Source organism: Lepus europaeus, chromosome 5, assembly GCF_033115175.1.
Source record: "Lepus europaeus isolate LE1 chromosome 5, mLepTim1.pri, whole genome shotgun sequence".
NCBI lineage: Eukaryota > Metazoa > Chordata > Mammalia > Lagomorpha > Leporidae > Lepus > Lepus europaeus.
Genome location: NC_084831.1, coordinates 42,336,976 through 42,355,126, shown reverse-complemented (window position 1 = coordinate 42,355,126; position 18,151 = coordinate 42,336,976). Strand labels below are relative to the sequence as shown.

At 38.8% G+C, this 18,151-nt stretch overlaps 1 protein-coding gene across 1 annotated transcript in view; it reads left to right on the top strand.

The window, feature by feature from the left end:
- The window catches only part of FAF1 (Fas associated factor 1), a 476,212-nt gene that overhangs the window by 109,750 nt on the left and 348,311 nt on the right, over positions 1–18,151 (top strand). The gene's annotated exons all lie outside the window — the stretch shown is intronic.

The following is an 18,151-nucleotide window of genomic DNA, read 5'->3' as shown; positions in this document are numbered from 1 at the left end:
AAATACCCAGCCTGCTACTTATTTCTCAAAGGACCTGCCAGTTAGTATTGTCACATTGGTGACATCTGGATTTTGAAGGAGACACGTTCATACCATAGCACTGTGGGAAATGAAAAGTCAGACATGAGACATGTTCCCAAAACTTTTTATCTCTGTCTGCCAAGTGATGAAATGCTGTTGTATCAAAGGAAATTCAAATTCTGTTTCTGTACAGACTTTATCAAGTTTGTTGAACTCATCATATGTGATTCAGATTTTTTGATTCACTGTTGTTGAACCAGAAGTTGTATTAGTTTTTTTCAAAGATTCATTTATTTATTTGAAAGTCAGAGTACACAGCGAGAGAAGAGGAGGCAGAGGCAGAGAGAAGTCTTCCATCCTCTGGTTCACTCCCCAATTGGCCACGGCCAGAGCTGTGCTGATCTGAAGCCAGGAGCTGGGATCTTCTTCTGGGTCTCCCACATGGGTGCAGGGCCCAAGGACTTGGGCCATCTTCTTCCTCTTTCCCAGGACATAGCAGAGAGCTGGATCAGAAGTGGTGCAGCTGGGTCTCAAACTGGCCCCCATATGGGATGCCGGCACTGCCGGCAGCAGCTTAACCTGCTTTGCCACAGTTCCGGCCCCATGTATTAATTTCTAATGTAATATAGTTTTGCCGTAAACATAAATTCCAAATATTTCTAAATTTAGCCTATATTCATTTTGGGAATCATCTTCCCTAATTTTATTAATTGACCTTGAAAAGCGAGACTGTTAATGATTATTCTCAAACACTGTCCAGATTGTTTTCTCTTTGCTTAAAACCATTCAAAAGCTTTCTATTATCCTTAGTGTAAAATTCAAATATTTAACATGGCATCTAAACCCATGCATGATCAAGTCCTTTCCTAAATTTCTTGTTTCATCTATTTCCACTATTTTTGTTCACTGTCTATTTCCACTATTTTTGCTCACTGTGCCTGTCATAATAGACTCCTTTCAGTTCACTGACTAGGTTATTAACTCTGTAGTTTTGTCTTTCTGGTTTCTTCTCCTGGATTAGTCACCTTTCCTGTGCCCATCTTCATGTTCTTGAATGTTTTTCTGTACTTCCTTTTTTCATAAAAAAAGAACTATAGTAAATAACACATAACACAAGATTTACCCCCTTAAGAAATTTTTCAGTTTACAGTACGATATTGTATATATACAGGTAGATATTTTTACTTTGTATAACTTAAATTCTATATCCACTGAACAATAGCTCCCTATTTTGCTCCCCTTTGAGCTTCTGGAAAACAGCATTCTGTCTTGTGCTTCTGTAAGTTTGACTACTTTAAATACCTCAAAGCAGTGGAATCACGTAGTGTTCGTCATTCTGTGGCTGGCTTATTTCATTTATTATAATATCGTCAGGGCTCATCTAGGTTGTAACATGAGAAAATTTTCTTTTATGAGGCTGAACATATATATCATTATATGTAATACATTAAAAATAATTTAAAATTTCTTTAACTGATACATAAAACTCAGGTTTTTTTTTTTAGATTTTTAAAAATTTTATTTGAAAGGCACAGTTACAGATACAGAGATAAAGAGAGATATCTTCCATCTGCTGGTTCATTCACCAAATGCCTTCAACAACCAGGGCTTATGCCAGGTTGAAACCAGGAGCTAGGAGCTTCTTCCAGGTGTCTCACATGATGACAGTGGCCCAAGCACTTGGGTGACCTTCTGCTGCTTTCCCAGGCTCATTAGCAGGGAGCAAGCTGAATTGGAAGTGGAGCAGCTGGGACTTGAACCAGTGCCCCTTTTGGGATGCCTGTATCACAGGTGGCTACTCTACCTGCTACACTGCAATGCCAGCCCCAGCACAGTTTTGTTTTTTTTTTTTTTTAAAGTTCAATTATCAGTGGACATTTAGATTGTTTCCATATCTAATCTGTGAATAATGTTTCAGTGAACATGAGAGTGGAAATAGTTTATATAAAACCTGAAGTAATCTCATTTGGCCTTGATATATGATCCTATTAAGGCACTGGTTAATATTTTGTTGAGTATTTTTGCATTTGTATTTATCAAGGATATTGGACTATAGTTTTCTTTTCCTGTGGTCGTGTCATTATCTGGATTTGGTATCAGGATAATGCTGGCCTTGTAAAACTGAATTAGCATATACTTTTTTCTCTTCAACTTTTGGATATGATTGAGAGAGGTTGGCTCAATGCTAATTCTGTTATGTGATTGGTAGCATTCTCAAATGAGACCTGAGTGTTTCTTTGTTGGAGATTTTTTTAAGAAAATATTTGTTTGCAAGGCAGAGTTACAGAGAGAGAGGGAAGGAGGAAAAGAGAGAGAGGGAGGGAAGGAGGGAGGGAGACAGAGAGAGAGAGAGAGAGAGAGAGAGAGAGAATATCTTCCATCTGCTGGTTCACTCCCCAAATGAACACGATGGCCAGAGCTGGGCTGACCAGGAGCTAGGAGCTTCTTCCAGGTCTCCCACATGAATACAGTGGTACAAGTTCTTGGGCCATTTTCTGCTGCTTTTCCATGCGGATTAGCAGAGGAGTTGGATCAGAAATAGAGCATCTGGGATTTGAACCGGCGCCCATTTGGTATACAGGTGCTGTAGGCAGAAACTTAACCTACCAAGCCATGTCGCAGGCCCCACTACCTGAATCTTCTACTTGCGTGGCAGGTGCCCAAGAACTTGGGCCATCTTCTGCTACTTTCCCAGGCACATAAGCAGGGAGATGGATGGTAAGCTGGGTTTTGAACCAGTGCCCCTGTGGGATGCCAGTGTCACAGGCTGTGGCTTAACCTACTGTACCACAATGCCAGACGTGAATTTCAGACATTTTATGTATATAAATCCAAAATGAGTTTTGTAAACAGCACATACTTTAATCTTATTTTTGTATTCATTCAATTGTTCTTTACTGATTGGAAAGTCTAATTATTTACATTTAAAGCAATTACCTATAGGAAATTATTTACTGTTTTTGTTTTGTTTGTTACTTTGTCTTTTTTGCTCCTCTTTTCCTACCTTTCTGCCTTACTTTTTATTTCTTTTAATATTTTTGTAGTGTCGTGAATTGATTCCTTTCTCATTTTCTTTTATGTATCCTCTAGTGATATTTTTGCTTCTGTTACCAAAACAATATTGGACATCTGTTAGACATTTAATAGGTGTAGCCATCTATTTTAAGCTAATAACAACTTCACTTCAATTGTATACAAATACTCTAATCTTTTACATCTCTGAATTTCCAAACATTTTATGGTGTTGGTGTCACATATCATGTAGTTTTATGTTTCGTATTCATTTGCACATTTTCATAGTTACAATATTTTTTGTAGTTTTGACTTTTAACTTCTATGAGGAATCTTCAAAAAGTTGATGGAAATGCATATTTCTTTTAATTCCACTTTTTGAAAAGTTTTTGAAGTACATTCACATCAAATTAAAAGTGATTTATGTGCCATTTTATAGTATTTTTGCTTATTATTACAGCATTTTGCATTTGTACATTTATTTAAAGATTTATTTATTTGTTTGAAAGTCAGAGTTACACAGAGAAAGCAGAGGCAGAGAGAAAGAGAGGTTTTCCATCTGCTGGTTCACTCCCTAATTGGCCAGAGCTGTGCTTTAAAAATGGATTTTTTAAAAAAAGATTTATTTATTTGAAAGTCAGAGTTACACAGAGAGGAGGAGAGGCAGAGAGAGAGAGGTCTTCCATCTGCTGGTTCACTTCCCAGTTGACTGCAACAGCAGGAGCTGCACCGATCCGAAGCCAGGAGCCAGGACCTTCTTTCCGGGTCCCCCATGCAGGTGCCAGTGCCTAAGGACCTGGGCCTTCCTCTACTGTTTTCCTAAAAATGAATTTTAAAACTTACTCCTCTTTCCTGTGTTTCAGGTTTCCCTTATGAATACTGACTTCTAAAACTTAGGGACCAGGTCTTACTCTTCTCTAAATTTTTTCTCAGGCTCAGTGTTTGGTGCAGAATAATAGTTGTTGAGGAAGTGAATGGCTTAATAAGTGAATATATGCATATGTGGTAGATCTTCAGAATGTTTGTGGACATATTATATATTATGAACAATATATGAATGCGTTTCAAAATTTTTTTTATTTATGTATATTTTGAGAACGAGAATTCCCATTTGCAGTTTTACTCTCTAAATGCCTCCAATGACCAGGGCCAGGCCATGCCAACCTGAATGCAGGAACTCAGTATAGATCTCTCAAATGGATGGCAGGGATCATGTTCCTTGAGCCATCACCTGCTGCCTTCTGTTGGCAGGAGTCTGGAATGATTAATGGAGCTAAGACTTGAATCAAGATGCTCCAAAATAGAATGCATGCAACCCAAAATTGCTACGCCAAATACCTAAACGTTCCATGAATGTTTTTTGAAGTACTGTCATACAAGTATACACTAACAAGTGTTCTTTCAAGACCTTTTTAAAAAGATTTATTTATTTGTTTGAAAGTCATAGTTGAGAGAGAGAGAGAGGTATCTTCCAGCTGTGGTTCACTCCCCAAATGGCTGTAACAGCCAGGGCTGGGCCAGGCCAAAACCATGAGCCAGGAGCTTCATCTAGGTCTGCCTTGTGGGTGCAGGGGACCAAGGACTTGGGCCATTTTTCACTGCTTTCCCAGGCACATTAGCAGGCAGCTGGATCGAAAGTGGAACAGCTGGAACTTGAACTGGTGCTCAAGTAGGATGCTGGCATTGCAGGCGGCAGTTTTACCTGCTACGCCACAGCTCTGGCCCCATTTCAGGAATTTTTTGAAATACTCATCAGTATACACATATAAGGGCATGTCATAAGGTTTGTAGAATAAAGGAATTAAAAGATAGATTTATTTTGGTGAAAAAAATTTGAAATCCATGAACAGATTTTATGTAATCCGTATTTCCCATAACCTTTTTTGAAGATGTCTTGCTGGAGTCTATTTGTCACCACCATAGATTCTTTTTAAGTTTTTCTAAATTAAAAGTAACCTTTAAAAATTTATTTGAAGGTCAGATACACATACACACACACACACAGAGGGAGAGAGAGAGAAAGAGAGAGAGAGAGATCTCATTCATTCACTATTTCACTCTCCAAATGCCTGCAGTAGTTGAGGTTGGGCCTGGTGGAAGGTAATTCCAGGTGATTTGGCTGTCAGGAACCTAAGTAATTGATCCATCATTATCTTTCTCCCAAGGTGCACATTAACAGGAAGCTAGATCAGAAGTAGAGCCCAAACTTGAACCAGGCACTCTGATATGGGATGCAAACATCCCAAGCCAAATGGCCCCCTTAAAAAAATTATTTGAAAATCAGGGGAGGGTGGAGAAACAGGACATTTTAAATATAAAATCTTAGGTGTATGCATTTGCCTTAGTGATTAACACACCTATGTCCTATATTAAAGTTGTTCAGGTTTAAGTGTTGGATCTTAATTTCAGCTTCCTACCATTGCAGACCACTGTTAAGTGGTAGTTCAAAACTTGATCTATGTCACCCACCTGGAATCCTGGGTTGAGTTCCTGGCTCCTGGATTTGGCCTGACCCGGTCCCTGGCTGTTGAGTGTATTTGGGGAATGAACCAGTAGATGGAATATTGAAGTCCTGGCCATTGTGGGCTTTGGAGAATGAACCAGTGGATGGCGACTGTCAATGTCTGTTTGCCTGTCTTTGTCTCTCTGCTTTTTGGATAATATATATAAGATATATATGAATAAAATATATTAGCAAAATGTGGCATAGCAGGTAAAGCCACTGCCTGTAATGCAGGAAATCCCATATAGGTGCCTGTTTGAGTCCTGGCAGCTCCACTTTTGATCCAGCTCTCTTCTAATGTACCAGGGAAAGCAGTGGACGATATCCCAAGTTCTTGGGCCCATGCACTCACATGGGAAACCCAGAAGTTCAGGCTAATGTTTTTGGCTTCAGGCAGTCCTGACCATTGTGACTATTTGCAGAGTGAACCAGCGGAGAGAAGATCTCTCTCTTTCTCTCTCCATTCCCCTTCTTCTTTCTGTAGTTTTGTCTTTCAAATAAATAAATGAATAAATCCTAGAAAGATGTAGTCACTAAAGTTTATGTGACCTGTAATATAATTGTTGCCAACATCTAACTTTCATTCAGAAATTGAATAAATGCTAAGTTTTCTGTGGCTATAGTCACGTAATTAAATTTATGCAAAGAAATGCTCAGTAAGACAACTTAGATTTTCTGCTATTGTCTGGAAGATGAAACATGGTATGAAGCAAACTTAAAGTTGATCAAGAACTTTATATTGGAGTGACACCTAGTGGTAATATCATTGGCCTGTTAATGTTTCTATTGCCCTTTTTTCTTCCTGTAGTTTTGGTTTGTTATAAATATTTGTTTAATAAAGTTTGTTCAATCAGAACTATAACCATACCTGCTTTGTCTTGGTCTGTTCAGCATAGTCCTTGTTCCGTTTCTGAAATGTAGCAGAAAAATAGGCTTGTTAATTACTTGAACCATTTGTCTCCTTTTCTTATTTTAATCTTCCTTAAAGCTACTTTTATTATATTGGATAGTGTTTTATTTTAAATGAATCAGATTGAATATAGAAAGATTTAAAATATTTGGAAAGTACATTTTCAACCCGAAAAAGTAGTTCATATTATTTTGAACCAGTTTTTATCTCATACCTATAAACTTAGATTCTGGTCTCGACTGTGTTAGATTAGCTGTGTAAGCTTTGGAAAGTGCATTAAGCTGTCTATGACTCATCCATACTATATGAATAAACATTAAGTATTTTTATGTCATTTTTGCATGTGAAAAGAAGGAAAGGGTAATAATTTTACTTGCCTTACCAAAGGTACTGTGATTTTGAAATGTGAAGAGGGTTGATTATATCTTGTACTTTGGGGGAGGAAAGCCAGCAAACATTGTGTGTTGCCAGCATTGTTTAATCCATCTGAAAACTGATGTCTTATTTCCTCCATGCCCACAATTGTGTACTAAACAAATCACTTTAGAGTCATTTAAAAATTTGAATAAGTATTATGTCAAATTGTGGTCTTTTTTTTTTTTTTAAGATTGATTTATTTATATGAAAGAGTTACACAGAGAGAGAGAAAGGGGTCTCCCATCCACTGGTTCACTCCCCAACTGACTGCAACAGCCAGAGCTGCGATGATCTGAAGCCAGGAGCCACAAGCTTTTTCCAGGTCTCCCATGGGGTGCAGGGGCTCAAGGGCTTGGCCATCTTCTACTGCTTTCCCAGGCCACAGCAGAGAGCTGGATTGGAAGTGGAGCAGCCGGCACTGCAGGTGGTGGCTTTACCCGTCAAGCCACAGTGCTGGCCCCCAAATGGTGGTCTTAATTTGTGTAGTTGATTTTATTTATGTATTGAAATATTTCATTAACTTAGTTTCAGATTTTAAATTGACAGCTTATTATTGTATATATTATGGGGTATAATATATATACCTTGTGAACTTAGCAAATCAGGCTATTTAATATATTCAGCACTGCACTCACCATTTCTTTGTGGTGACAACATTTAAAATGTGCTATTTTAGCAGTTTTGAAATGTGCTGTGCATTATTAATTCTCTTCACTTGGAGTGATCACCAGAACTTATTTCTCCTAACTGAAACTTCTTTTTTTTAAAGAAAAGTTTATTTATTTGAAAGAGTCACAGAGAGAGAAGAAGGGAGAGACACACAGGAGATGTTCGATCAGCTCATTTACTCTCCATGTGGCCACAAGGACCAGGACTGGGGCAGGCTGAAGCCAGGCGCTTCTGGGTCTCCCATGTGGGTGCCAGGTATTTGGGTAATTTTTTTACAGCTTTCACTTGCTATTGGCATGGAGCTGGATCAGAAATGAGGCAGCCAGAACATGAAATAGTGCCCATATTGGATGCCAGGATCTGCTACTGCAGAATGCTGATCCCATCTCCATCTGAAATTTTGTACCCTTTGACAAACTTCTTTCCTTATCCTCACCTTCCCTAACCTTCCCCCAGCTTCAAATAACCACTGTCCTACTTTACTTCTGTGAGTTTGTCTTTTCAGAATCCACAAACAAGTGAGATCATGTAATTTATATTTTTCTGTGCTGGCTGATTTCACTAAGCATTGTCCTCTGGATTCGTTTATATTGTACCAAATGACAGAATTCTGTTCTTGTTTAAGGCCGAGTAGTATTCCATTGTGTATATATTGTACGTTTTAAATCAAATGACTGTCGGTAGGCATTTAGGTTGTTTTCCTTTCTTGGCTGCTATGAATAATGCTTCAATGTACAGGCAAGTGTAAACATCTCTTTGACATACTATTTCAATTGCTTTGGGTATATAATATGAAAGTAATTGCTGGCCAGCGCCATGGTTCACTTGGTTAATCCTCCACCTGTGGCGCCGGCATCCCATATGGGTGCCGGGTTCTAGTCCCGGGTGCTCCTCTTCCAGTCCAGCTCTCTGCTGTGGCCCAGGAAGGCAGTGGAGGATGGCCCAAGTGCTTGGGCCCCTGCACCCGCATGGGAGACCAGGAAGAAGCACTGGCTCCTGGCTTCGGATTGGTGCAGCTCCCACCATAGCGGTCATTTGGGGAGTGAACCAATGGAAGGAAGACCTTTCTCTCTGTTTCTCTCTCACTGTCTGTAACTCTGTCAAGTAGTTTAAAAAAAAAAAAAAGTAAGTAATTGCCTACTTTCTGTATCGGAGTGCTCAGGTTGAAGTTGTGGATCATCTCTCCATTATACCTTCCTGCTGGTCCTGGGAGGGAAAAGATGAGTCAAGTACTGTGGTCCCTATCATTTATGTGGAGACATTGATGGAGTTCTGGGCTCATGGCTTCAGTGTGACCCAGACATGCCTGATGAGGGCATTTGGGGAACTGAACCAAGAGATGGAAGATCTCTCTGTCTTTCAGATAAAATGAAACTAAATAAATAAAAAAAAATTTAAAGAAGTTTGGCATGGGGAAGGGATTGATTGACCGCGAACACAAGAGAATCTTTTGTGTTAAGAGAAATATTCTATATCTTTTTTTTTTATTTTTTATTTATTTATTTATTTTGACAGGCAGAGTGGACAGAGAGAGAGAGACAGAGAGAAAGGTCTTCCTTTTGCCGTTGGTTCACCCTCCAATGGCCGCCGCGGCTGGCGCGCTGCGGCCGACGTGCTGCGGCCAGCGCACCGCGCTGTTCCGATGGCAGGAACCAGGTGCCTATCCTGGTCTCCCATGGGGTGCAGGGCCCAAGCACTTGAGCCATCCTCCACTGCACTCCCTGGCCACAGCAGAGAGCTGGCCTGGAAGAGGGGCAACCGGGACAGAATCCGGTGCCCCAACCGGGACTAGAACCCGGTGTTCCGGTGCCCGCAAGGCGGAGGATTAGCCTAGTGAGCCACGGCGCCGGCCTTATCTTGATTATTCTGGTTTCACAGGAATATACATTTATCAGATCTCATCATGCTATCTTTTTAGGCTTAAGATCAAACTGTTAGCAAAATATGTGTTTTGTGTGTGTGCGTGTATACACACATGTGTACTCTTTCCTTTCTGGTCTTACCCTACCTTTCTTTCTTCACTGCTTTCTAAGTTATTATTTCACTATGTATCTACTGTGTGCCAGTGCATTTCTAATCCCATAAGGATAGTCCTGGCATTAATGTTCTATTAAACTTGTATTATAAGCAGCTATAGAAGTTAAAATATACAATGTAGAAAGGATAAACTCAGCAATTGGATAGTATGACCATAAACTACCTTCGGGCACAAGTGATTGTTAAACTAAACTCAATATGAATCAGAGGTCTTGTGCCAAAGCTACTGATCATAGAAAACCCATTCGCAACAGGAGGTAGTCCCCAATATGCTTGATATCTAACTCATTTTTCCTACTCCTCTATCATGCTGATCCTTTGGTTTTGGCAGTTATTAAACACCAAAGGAGTCCTTCTAATACTGTGTGCATCAAATCACCTAACACATGGGGGTTGTTGATTAAATGTGTTATGAATCTCTAATTCTATATTGTAATTTTGTTGTGAAGTAGAACACCCAAACCTGCATTTTCGAAATAGACTTATAAGCACAGGAGATTCTGATGAAATTGATTCAAGAACTAAATCTTTTATTTTAAAAAGGTATTTATTGGGCTGGCGCAGTGGCTCACTTTGTTAATCCTCCGCCTGCAGCTCTGGCATCCCATGTGGGTGCTGGGTTCTAGTCCTGATTGCTCCTCTTCCAGTCCAGCTCTCTGCTATAGCCTAGGAAGGCAGTGGAGGATGGCCCAAATGCTTGGGCCCCTGCATCCGCATGAGAGACCAGGAGGAAGCATCTGGCTCCTGGCTTAGGATTGGCGTAGTTTTGACCATAGTGGCCATTTCGGGGGTGAACCAAAGAAAGGAAGACCTTTCTCTCTGTCTCTCTGTCTCTCTCTCTCACTGTCTAACTCTGTCTGTCCAAAAAAAAAAAAAAAAAAGTATTTGTTTATTTGAGATGCAGAGTATGAGAGCTACTGTGCACTGATTGACCTCCCCAGATGCATACAACTCTGGTCAAAGCTGGGAGCCAGGAACTTAATCTAGTTCCTGTGGACCCAACTACTTGAGCCATCACCTACTGCCTCCCAGGTTGTGCATTAGTGGAAAGATAGAATCAGGAGTACAGCTGAAACTTAAACCCAGGCACTCTGATATGGTATATAGATATCCTTACTGGCATCTTAATAGCCAGGCAAAACACCTCTCTCAAGAACCAGATCCTTAGAAACAATGCTATAGCCTTTTTCTCACATTACTGCCTCACACATCACCATTTGGGTTGTTTTTATAGATAGGTTACACTTCTGTCATTGCTTTTTTGCTCTTTTAATGGCCTCTGCTAATAGGTTTCACCTTTTCTGTTCCCCATTTGATTCTTTGCTCTACAGCTAGATTATTTTTGTGTTTAAAATCTGTAATAAATTCCTTGTGCTACTCTAGATAATGGTTGAAATTTGGTACTTAAGATATATCAGCTTATATTGCTTTGTTCATACTTTCTTTTTTGGCTTCTTGTGTTGAAGGTGCCACCCTATTTTTAAATACTTTGTCTCCTCATCCCTTTCTGTGTTCATTTAAAAAAAAATATGAATTGGTTAAAATTTGAAAACAAAAAGTGTAGGAGTTTAAGTTGCCACCAGCAACGGCTGCTCTGCTTCCAAGTCTGCTCCCTGCTAATTCACTTGAGAATGGCTCAAGTACTAGGGCCCCTACACTTATATAGGAGACCCAGATGGGATTCCATGGTCTGGCCCAGCCCTGGTTGTTGTGGCCATTAGGGGAGTGAACCAGTGGATGGAAAAAATCTCTGTCTTTCCCCCTTTCTGTGTCATTCTGCCTTTCAAATAAATAAAGTAATATAAATCTTTAAAAAAGGGCAAAGTTAACATTTTACTTTATTTCTTTCTACTTTCACTGTAGTGTATAACTATTTCATAAGGATTAGACTATATTTGATTTTTTATGATCTCTTTTTTACTTATGACATCATTTTCTTATATATTTACAATGCTCTTCTACTCTGCTGTTTTTAAAGCATAAAACACAATATATTGGACAAGTCTTGTTTGCTAGTTAATTTGAATTTTACTCCATTCTTGATCTTTTACTGTAACACACTGCAGTGAAACTTTTTGAACCTCAGTGATATTTGCCTTAATATGGATGCTTTGAGGTACAATATTGGGCTAGAGAGCACAGGCATTTTTAAATTCTATCAAATTGCTCTCCAGAGAGATTTTATTAGTTTATGTCCATCAATGGCATATTAACTTACACCCTTGTCAATAGTCTGTGGTGTTTAAAAATAGAAGTTAAAGTACCTAAATGTAAGCATTCAAACTATGAAACTATCAGAAAAAAATACAAAGGAAGAGCTTTGTGACTTTGGATTGGGAATGATTTCTTTTATATCACACTAAAATCATAGAAACAAAAGGAAAAGTAGATGAACCAGACTTCATCAAAATTAGAAACTTCTGTCAAATAGTGTCAAAGGGCACTAGGAACAGTAAAGAACAGTTTGCAAAGTGATGGAAAATCTTTGCAAATCACATATCTGAAAAGGGATTAATATCTAGACTATGTAAAGAACTCCTACAACTCAACAGTAAAACTAGATAACCCAGTTAGGAAATAGGCAAAGTGCTTGAATAATTATTTCCCCAAATAAATAAACACATTAAAAAATGTTCAGGGTGTCAGGTATTCTGGTGTAGTAGGTGAAGTCACTGCCTGTGATGTTGGCATCCTAAATGGGCACCGGTTCCTGTCCTAGCTGTTACACTTCCTATTTTGCTTCCTGCTAATGTTCCTGGGAAAAGCAGCAGAAGATGGTCCAAATACTTGGGTCCCTGCCATTCACATAGGAAACCCAGATGAATCTTGGGGCTTTGGCTTGGCCCAGCAGTCATCTGGAAAGTGACCAGTGGATGGGAAAACCCCTCTTTCTCTGTCTCTCCTTCTCTGTCTGTAACTCTGACATTGAAAAATAAATAAGTAAATCTTAAAAAGAGCCAATTCAACATCATGAATTATTAAGGAAATGCAAATTGAAACCACAATGAGATACCACTTCACACCCTCTAGGAAGGCTATTATTAAAACATACAAAAACATATGCTCACAGAAGATAACAAGTGTTGGCAGGGACATGGAGAAGATGAAACCTTTGTGCCTTAATGATGTGAATGTAAAATGGTATGGCCATTGTAGAAAATATGGTCTGATAGGCAGCAGATGGTGGCTCAAGTGCTTGGGTCCCTGCTACCTATGTGGGAGACCTGATGGAATTCCCAGGCCTCTAACTTTGTTCTGGCTTGGACCCACCTGTTGTGAGAATTTGAGGAGTTACCAGCAGGTGGAAGATCTCTGTCTCTGTCTCTATATATCTTTTTTTTTTTTTTTTTTTTTTTTGACAGGCAGAGTGGATAGTGAGAGAGAGAGACAGAGAGAAAGGTCTTCCTTTTTGCCGTTGGTTCACCCTCCAATGGCCGCTGCAGCCGACGCAATGTGCTGATCCGAAGCCAGGAGCCAGGTGCTTCTCCTGGTCTCCCATGCGGGTGCAGGGCCCAAGGACCTGGGCCATCCTCCACTGCCTTCCCCGGGCCATAGCAGAGAGCTGGCCTGGAAGAGGGGCAACTGGGATAGAATCTGGCGCCCCAACTGGGACTTGAACCCGGTGTGCCGGCGCTGCAAGGCGGAGGATTAGCCTGTTGAGCCACGGCGCTGGCCTGTCTCTATATATCTTTCTTAGTCTTTGAAGTAAAAAAAAGCAAACCTTTATAAAATTAAAAATAAGATATTCTGAAATCATGTAGAACCAAATGTAAATACTCTTGTATTAAGTAGGCAAACTTTTGGAATTCTTTTGGGCTCAGAACCCTTCAGATATTCACATTTTGTTAGTTTTAATGTTTATAGGTGTATGTAAATGACTTGTGAATATATAAACTTACATTATGAACCGCAAGATCTGCAGAGGTTGCATCTTTGAATTTGTGAGGTCAGATGGTGTAGAAGTATAAGCTGTGGAGCATTTATTTGAAAGTTAGAGTGAAGGGGGCAGGGGACATAGAGAGAGATCTTCCATTCTCTGGTTCACCCCCTTCCCCAAATGGCTGTAGCTACTAGGTCTGGGCCAGACTGAAGTCAGAAGCCATCAGCTCCATCCTGGTCTCATACATGGGTAGAAGGGACAAAAGTACTTGTGCCATCTTCTGCTGCCTTCATAGACACGTTAACAGGAAGCTGGATTGGAAGCAGAGCAACAGGAACTTGAACCCAAGCTTCCATATAGGATGCTATTTTCATAGCTTAACTCACTGGCCCATAATGCTGGTCCCATGTTTTGCCATTAAATTACTTGTTCTTGGCCAAAGATATCCCAGATCAAATTTAAAAATCTTTTGGGAAGGGTCTTTTTCAGCCCTAAAAGTCTAAAGTGACTTTTGTAATACAGAATCTTAATGTGATTTTTCTCAAAGGAATGACTTTCATAGTGTAATGAGAAGTATTGTGGGAATTGGTGGCTTATGATGTTTAAATAAGGACATGAGTGGAGATAGTAAAATATTTCTAATGTCACAAAAATGTCAGTGGAACAAATGGTGAAGAAATTTGCTTCTGAGAATTGTACTTAAGAAAAATCAGATGACGTATTACTCTATATTTTGTTTCTTCTGGGTGACAGGTTTGATTGCCTTGTGTCTACCCTGAGTTAGTTTAGATTTCATTTTAATCTTTTGAGAATTTAGCGCCATCTTGTGTTGACATTTTTTAATTAAAAAAGTGATAATCTGCACTGTAAATCTGAAATGTTTTCATAGTTTTTAAATAATTTTAAATACTCTTACAGAGATGATCAGTAATTTGGCTCAGTAATACTCACCAAATAATAGAGTAGGGATAATGCTTTTTATCTTAGTGATCACAATATTTCAACAGTATACTACATTCTGTTTAGAAATGATTAATATATATATGGTATCCAGTGTTCATTGTGTGTTTTTTTCTTGAAAGGAAATAATTGGAATGTATTAACTACCATTTGTTTTATACAGATAGAATTCCCCCTGCCCCTATATTTACCTTAATTACACAAATATAAAAGGTTGAGATTATAAAGTTAAATCATAATTCCTTCCAAATGGCTTTGACAAAAGGCCCTAAATTGTATAGTAACTAGAATACATAGAGTATATTTTTTAAAATTTGGGACTCTGAGGAAAACTAATAGTATTCAAAATGATGTTTTTGGAGCATTTAATTGACAGATAAAGTATAAATACTTTTTCAGTGTATTAGAGCATAAATACTGTTTTTTTCTTTTAACCAATTGTTTTTGTCACGCAGCTCTAAATACATTAAGAGTATCTGCTGAGTAAGGTTTAAGGCAAGCTTTCTCTCTCCTTTTCTCTCTCTCTCTCTCTCTCTCTGATTTTCTTGTCACTCAACTGTGGAAAATTCCAGAGAAAGATTACTCTAAAGAAACCAAAAGCAAAGACAATTTTATTTGAAATATCTTTATTAACCTTCAGGTTAAGTTGTTAGGTGAACTTATATATGTTAATAATTTGGATTACGTTGCCAGTGCCATGGCTCACTTGGTTAATCCTCCGCCTGTGGTGCTGGCATCCCATATGGGTGCCAGGTTCTAATCCCGGTTGTTCCTCTTCTGGTCCAGCTCTCTGCTGTGGCCTGGAAGGCAGTGGAGGATGGCCCAATTGCTTGGGCCCCTGCACTCACATGGAAGACCAGGAAGAAACACCTGGCTCCTGCCTTCGGATCAGCGTAGTTCCAACCGTAGCAGCCATTTTGGGGGTGAACCAACAGAAGGAAGACCTTTCTCTCTGTCTCTCTTTTTCATTGTGTAATGCTGCCTGTGAAATAAAAAAAAAGTTTGGATTATGTTAACATACAATCATGTGAAATGCATGCTACTCTATTTTCTAATGTAAAAGTAGGTATTTTTCATGTAAAATAGGATTAATGTGTTCAACAGATTAGGGAATAGGCGTTGTTTTTAAAATGCATGTATTTGATGGTAACAAATACAACACATTACACTACTTTAGCTTAGCACTAATACTTTGATTTGTGGTAAGCCTGCGGTTTTACCTAGCATTGCCTTTGAGTTATCAATCTCAAGCACCGCTAGGAATCTGTTAACTATAGTTTTGGGAATTACTGCTCCCCATCCACTTGGATAAAACGTGTAAAGAATTCCCAAAAGGATCAACCCAATCTGCATGAAAGGTAAATACCTGCTAAAATAAACTTCTGTACTATTTACAGGCACACTACTAAATCCAAGCAATCACTGATATAATTTAGCCCCAAATTAATAGATAGCAGAAGTAGAAAAATGTGACCCAAAACTCAAAGAAAAAATAGAAAATAAAAATATCTATAAAAAGCAGATTTGATGGCAGATGAGGATATTAATATAGCTCTTATTACTATGCTTAAAGATTTAAAGGAAAACAAGAAATTAATGAGATAAAGAATAAATATGATAAAACAGCTAAATAAAAATTCTGGAGTTAAAGAAAGAAGAGCTACAATTAAATTTCATTTGTGGACTTCACAGATTAGCTATTGAAGACTAATATATTTGAAGAATGAAAACTGAAGCATAAATGGTGAATATACTTGGGGGTGGGGGTTAGGCATCAGCTTACATGGGAGGGAAGATGGAGCCTGAGTGATCTGTAAAGAAAATATAAAATGATCATAACATGTGATTAATGTCCTGCAAATAGAGAGGATAGTAGAAAAGGGGGATTTTTAAAGTATAGCCCAGTACTAGCAAAATTTGATGAAACTACATATTCAAAAATCCAAGAAGCTTATTAATATTAAGTAGGAGTAACTCAAAGGAAGCTATACCAGATTTCTACTATTGAAAATTAATAGTATAAAAGTACTAAAGCCGAGCAGAGGAATAAAATGATGTGCTTCATATAGGAAAAGAGTTTTAAAAATAGTGACTATAGAGTTCTTAATAGAAACACTGCAAGCCAGGAGACGATACTGTAGTTTGTTTTCAATGATGAAGTAATAAAATGTCAACCTAGAATGCTGTATCCAACAAAAATATAGATGATTATAGTAAATATAAGTAACCTCACATTTTAGTTAGAAGTTAAAAATTGTCATACTGAATATAAAAAGGAAATCCATCCATATGATATGTATAAGAAAACCACTTTAAAGTGCAAAAGTTTAAAAATAAAAAATTTAAAAATACACACAGTAATAATCACTACAAGCTGAAAGGGCTGTGTTAATAGTAAATGAAGTAGACTTTGGTCAGAGAATTTTATGAGAAATACATGGGACATTTCATGCTGATGAAAATACCTATTCATCAGGAAGATTAAATATCCTAAATGTATATTTATCAAGTTAACAGAGTTTGAAATATGTAAAATCCAAAGCTGATAGAACTGAAGTTAGAAGTGGAAAAAGCCACATTGTAATGGGAGTTTATAACACTTCTCTCTTCTAGTAATGTTCAGAATAACAGAAAATGTGAACAACATAGAAACTAATTTAACCTACTATATAGATAATTCTCTGATAAATACAGCAAAATTCATGTTTTTTTTTTTATTTTTTATTTTTGACAGGCAGAGTGGACAGTGAGAGAGAGACAGAGAGAAAGGTCTTCCTTTTGCCGTTGGTTCACCCTCCAATGGCTGCTGCGGTGGCGCGCTGCGGCCGGCGCACTGCGCTGATCCGATGGCAGGAGCCAGGTGCTTCTCCTGGTCTCCCATGGGGTGCAGGGCCCAAGGACTTGGGCCATCCTCCACTGCACTCCCTGGCCACAGCAGAGAGCTGGCCTGGAAGAGGGGCAACCGGGACAGGATCGGTGCCCCGACCGGGACTAGAACCCGGTGTGCCGGTGCCGCAAGGCGGAGGATTAGCCTAGTGAGCCGCGGCGCCGGCCAAAATTCATGTTTTTAATGTGCAGTTGATATATTAATTCAAGTGGGAAATATGCTAAGCCAAATATAAAGCATAAAATCTTTTTAAAAAAACCGTGTTCTCTGGCAACAATGAAATTGTTAGTAATTAAAACAATCTGAAAAATTTCAGAATACTTGGAAATTAAAGAACATACTTCCAGATAAATCATATAGATTAAAAAAAAAAGAAATCACAAGGGAAATTAGAAAATATTTTGAACTGAATTATGACAACATGACCATCATTATCTGTTTGATGCCAACAAATTAGTATTTATATATATATATATTTTATTTGACAGAGTTATAGACAGTGAGGGAGAGAGACAGAGAGAAAAGTCTTCTTCCGTTGGTTCACCCCCATATGGCTGCTATGGCCAGCGGTACGCCAATCTGAAGCCAGGAGCCAGGTGCTTCTTCCTGGTCTCACATGCTGGTGCAACCAGGACTAGAACCGGCACCCATATGGGTTGCTGGCGCCACAGGCAGAGTATTAACAAAGTGAGCCATGGCACCGGCCCAACAAATTAGTGTTGAGAGGGAAATCTAAGATGCTTAATTACAAAAGAAGAAAGTTGTAAAATCTGTGATCAAAGTGACTTAAGGCAATGTGGCATAGCTGGAGTCCCAGCTGCTCCACTTACGACCTAGCTCCCTGCTAATGTGCCT